The following is a 4,898-nucleotide window of genomic DNA, read 5'->3' as shown; positions in this document are numbered from 1 at the left end:
CTAATGCATGTAGTCAAGATGGGGAAGCATCATACTCCCATTTCATGTTTAGGACAAACACTCCATTTAATCCCTGGAGGTGTCTCTCAGCCAGCCACTCTTAGGACTCCTTTGGAATTCAAGCAGAATGTATGCAGAAGGCATGAACATGACTTGAAGCAGACCCAGTGCCCCTGCACCTCGAGGGACTCCCTGCAAGCACTCTCTCTTGAAGTTCTCAGCCACCTCTGGCCTTTCAAGGTGTCTTGTTACCACCGCACTTGCATGCCTGCCTTGCCCAGAATGCCCTACCTTAGCTGGCACCAGTGACAGGCACTCTCCCACACCTGCTTCTGCCACCTGCAGTTAGATCCTATGCATTGCCAGTGCCCTGTAACCTAAGTAGGCTAGCTTTTAAAACCAAACAGCCTGGTGATTAAGGATAATTTATGTGGCCATCGATCAACAAAACATGCCATCAGTTAGGTGAGAAAAAAAATCTAATAAATGCAGTGATGGCTAAATGATGTCACTGTCATAGATGGGTGTAGAAAATCCCAGGGAACTCAATGATGTCATTGTCATAGATGGGTGTATGACCATCTACCAAACAGAGGAGAAAATCCCAGGGAACTCTGTTGACAGAAGTTTCTGTCCCGCCTGGTCCCACAGCCATTCAGCCCCAAAGAAATACACAGAGGTCTACATTAATTGTAAAATGGTTGGCCTATTAGCTCAAGCTTCTTATTAACTCTTATAACTTATATTAGCCCATAATTCTTGTCTGTGTTAGCCACGTGGCTTGGTACCTTTATCACTGAGGTGTTCTCATCTGGCTTCCTCTGTGTCGACTACAGACTGAACCTTTCCTCTTCCCAGAATTCTCCTGTTCTGGTCACCTATACTTCCTGCCTGGCTACTGGCCAATCAGCATTTTATTAAAACAATACAAGGCCATTGTGCCACAGCGGAACTCAGTGATGTCGTTGTCATAGATGGGTGTGTGTTCATCCACCAGAGGAGAAAATCCCAGGGAACTCAATGATGTCATTGTCATAGATGGGTGTATGACCATCTACCAAACAGAGGAGAAAATCCCAGGGAACTCAAACACAAGAGACCCCTGCAACACCTCGGACATTCCGTTGTCAGGATCCAGTGGCAACGAGACCTTAAATTTAGACTAAATCACTTCCTTCTTCCAAAGAGTACTGTGGTAAGCTCCTGAACACACGAGCTGTCAACCCAGCCACAGGCATTCTGAAACAGGTGGGATGTGACCGTAAGCTCAGGAATCTAATTAATCTGTAGTATTAGATGCTGGAGCAAATTGCAGATGACACCAGGAAGACGGCTTGCCTATTATCTGCATGGTTTACATAGCTAAAACCAACTCCCCAAACGGGGGGAGAGGGGGGATCTGATGCAGGTGCCACTCTGTACAAGATCATTGTCCCAACATGCGGGGTGATTAGACATAATTACAGCGTCTCAAACATGACCCTGGGACTCATTAGTGCCTTGCCTCAAGGGAGGAAGGACACTGAGAGTCCACAGGGGTATCCCTGGGATGAAAGGAGGTGCAGGAAGCCAGAACTGGGGACCAGGGTTTCGATGGCATGAGAGGTTTGGGTTGAGAGCAGGCATATTCTCTAATTCAGGTGGTCTCTTTTACTAAATAAAAGCAGCTTCTATCATGCATGTAAGTGTCACAGTCCCTGGGTCCTGAGATGAGGCAGGAGACAGCCAGGGCAGTGGAGGAGTAGCAGCCTCATTTTGGGTAGGGCAGAGGCTGACAGGCTCTGTGCTGAAGGGGGGCAGTCTGGTGCGGGCTCTGACAGACAGTGCTATCCTGCACACCCATAAAGTCCTGCGGGCATCCAAAGGAAGGGGCTGCGGGCATCCAAAGGAAGGGGCTGAGCTCTCCAGCACCTGGGCTGGTGGAGGCTGGTGCTTAGAAGGCCAGAGACCAAGTTGGGTCTCGCAGAAAGCACAAGGAGCCACAGGAGAATGGGCATGTGGGTTGTCGATACTGTACCACAGACCTTGAGAGGTTCTTCAGTTAAGAGTTGACCTGCAAGCCCTTTCCCCACCATTATCCTGACCTAGTTTCTCAGACTCAAAATCTAATCCAATGTGTTCTCTCTTTGCACCAAGGAATGAGTCATAATGGTGAGCCAGGGGGAGGCAGGGAGACACACACAGAGAGCAGAGACAGAGACACTGAGACACAGAGCGCTCCCACAAGGCATGGGGTCTCTGTGTCCCCACCCTGGTTCTCCTCTACTTCTCAGGCACCCCTGACTCCCTAGCCAAACAGCAGTGACCCCAGAAGTGAAAAGCAAGTGTGGGTTTGTAGATCATTCTCCACAGCTAGTTCCGCCAGGACATAACAGAGTGTAGCCCATAGCCCCCAAGAATTTCCAAGGACCCCAGACACCGCAGGCATCACAGCCCGCCCAGACAGAGAATTGCCAGGTGCTGCCACCTTCCCGGCTCATGCTGTTGTGTTTACAACACCAAGATCTAGGAAGGAACTGATGGTATGAATCAGGTGCCCATGACCAGCAAGGAGGAGGACATCGAGCTGATGGTTGGCTAACCCATCAGGCAGCCACTCTGGAAAGCTCACAACAGAAGTCATATTTTTAAAAACACGGGCGTCCTCCAACTCACAGCACAAAGAAAACACAAGCTCAGCTGGTGCTAAACTCCAGATGGGAGTGGAGATCGCTGGGGGAGATAGAAGTCCAAGGCCTGAAGTTCCTTTTTTTGAGATAATTAGTGCTGGTCACTGACATAGGAACAGTTGAATTAAATGCCCAATCCTCGGCTTATGCAGACAACCCACCCAGAAGGTACGTGGTGACCACCGTTTCCCTGCAATGAAGATCAAACTTTTAGCGACCTGAAGCGAGGAAAGGCAAATAAATATTTAGCTTCTGTCTTTCTGATGGGAAAAGGAGCCTCGCTGTAGAGCAGTGAGCAGAGTTGATGGAACCAGCCAGTCAGAAATAGAAAAACAAATCAAAAGCTGCCTATTCCACAGTCCACCAGGTCCCCAGAGCTCAGGGACCCACCTCACTTTGCTGCATAGAAGCCATTACCCCATAAATATGCCAGCTACTCTGGCATCAAGGGCCCCTCCCACAGCAGCCAGCTGGTTTTTAAACTTCCAATCTGGGGCTGCACCGGAGCCATGGAAAGGGCTTGCGCCTCCTCCCTCGGTGCTTTCTCTGCACCCCTTCGCCCCCAGATGACACCGTTGTACCTGCTCAGGATAACACCTAAGATTTACCGGGTTTTCACCAAAGCAGAGCTGAACTTGGAGTGAAGCAGCAGGGCCAGGCACTGGGTACCTGAGCCTTTGAGATTTCAGCAGCCCCCACCCAGTGCAGGAGCAGGCTCACCACCCAGGGACATGAGTCTGAGCAGGCCTCTCTCTTCCTGTCTCCTCCCCAAAGTGGTCTCTCTTTCCAGTCACACTGTCCCAAAAGGCCTCAGAGAAGGATGAGCTCTTGACTCTGGGGTGGGTAGCCTGCCTCTCCTCCCTGTGGCCATCACCTGTTGAGTGGCAGGAGATAATGGCTCAGCAGCAACCAGGTTTCTTTGTGGACAGCAGATGCTAGGATTCGGGCATGTGTGTGTCTTATAATTTGCATTTGTGTAAAATATTTCCAGCCTTTTGTGGCTCCTCAGCACGTGAGGAGCAGGGAAGCCCTGAGCAGCGTTTCTGTTCCAGCCAGGAACAGGTTGTCTACGCTCACAGACATATCAATGAATTACTGAGGCCTGGTAACAAACATGGCACCGCAGTAGGGTCCCTGGGAGAAGCAAGCGTCAGGAGCCTGGCTGGAGGACACGGGTGCCCCCCACCCCTGGGCTCTGAGAGTCAGGCTTCAACACATTCCACTGAGAGAAAGCCTGTCCTCTGTGCCTTTAGATAGAGAGGACTTCTAACTACCACGGCAGATTTCAAAGAGAATTCCAAAGGACCCCTGAACCCCCTAGCTCTGGAATTAGCAGTGTAAACAAGGCTGGGGGAGGGTGTTTACAGAGCACCACAAGCTCCCTGCAGCTTCTCAGAGCTCCAAATTCGCTCTCACCAGCCCCTCGTTAATGAGCCAGGCATCTCATCTCCCCACCCCAGCAGGCACCAAGAGAGTCATGTAGGTCCTTGCTCTCCCAGAAGGCTGCTGGCAATAATAACACATAGGTGCTGGGTGCTGTATGCTCCCCCATGGCCTCCCACTTGTCCCCTGAGCCCAGAACATGCAGATGGCAGGAAAGGTGGGCTGTCTGAACATCAGCCTCCTTCCCACAGGTGAGGGAGCTGAGCTCAGAGGGGCCTAACCTCAGTCGTGCAGCCTGGGCCAGAGCGTGGCACCAAGCTGGCAAAAAGCACTCTCCGTGGCTCTGCTGCAACTCCAGTTCCCATTCAGAATGGCCTCTTTCGGGCCCTCTGGTTATTTTGTATCTACCTTGTTTCTATTGTCCATTTTGTATTCACCTTGTTTCTATTGTCCTTTGCGGTTTGTCTTCAAAGGGGCTCACGCTAGCTGCTAGGATGCCACAGCCTCCCTGGCTCACCCAACTAACAGCCATTGCTCTGACATCAGCTCTAGCCCCAGGAGTCCATGTGGAAGCGTGGTTCCTGGCTCACTGCATTCTCCAGAGTCACTCCAGCATAACCAGCAGCCAGGGCTCAGGCAGAGTTTGATGCAAAAAATGGCTTAGAAGTGCTCACATATGCTGGGATGTAGACCACAGCTCCACCTCTGCCAGGGTCTTTTGCATCCAAGTCAGAGCCTAGCCTGGGAAAACCCCATGGAAATTAAAGAGTGTCTGGCCTCACAGGCCAAACTGAGCTCTCTCTCTCTCTCTCTCTCTCTCTCTCTCTCTCTCTCTCTCTCTCTCTC

The 4,898-nt window shown here is 51.1% G+C and overlaps 1 protein-coding gene and 1 long non-coding RNA gene across 2 annotated transcripts in view; one reads left to right on the top strand and one right to left on the bottom strand.

Annotated features, from left to right (window-relative positions):
- The window catches only part of LOC106144227, a 4,143-nt gene extending 3,243 nt beyond the window's left edge, over positions 1-900 (bottom strand). The window contains exon 1 of the long non-coding RNA XR_001229301.1: positions 789-900. This is a non-coding gene — a long non-coding RNA (uncharacterized LOC106144227). The remainder of the gene's footprint in view (positions 1-788) is intronic.
- Cdh4 (cadherin 4) overlaps positions 1-4,898 on the top strand; it is a 471,330-nt gene that overhangs the window by 382,953 nt on the left and 83,479 nt on the right. The window lies entirely within an intron of this gene.

This window comes from Microtus ochrogaster, linkage group LG8, assembly GCF_000317375.1.
Source record: "Microtus ochrogaster isolate Prairie Vole_2 linkage group LG8, MicOch1.0, whole genome shotgun sequence".
Taxonomy (NCBI): domain Eukaryota; kingdom Metazoa; phylum Chordata; class Mammalia; order Rodentia; family Cricetidae; genus Microtus; species Microtus ochrogaster.
The sequence above is the reverse complement of the archived record's forward strand: the minus strand, read 5'-3'. Positions and strand labels throughout refer to the sequence as shown.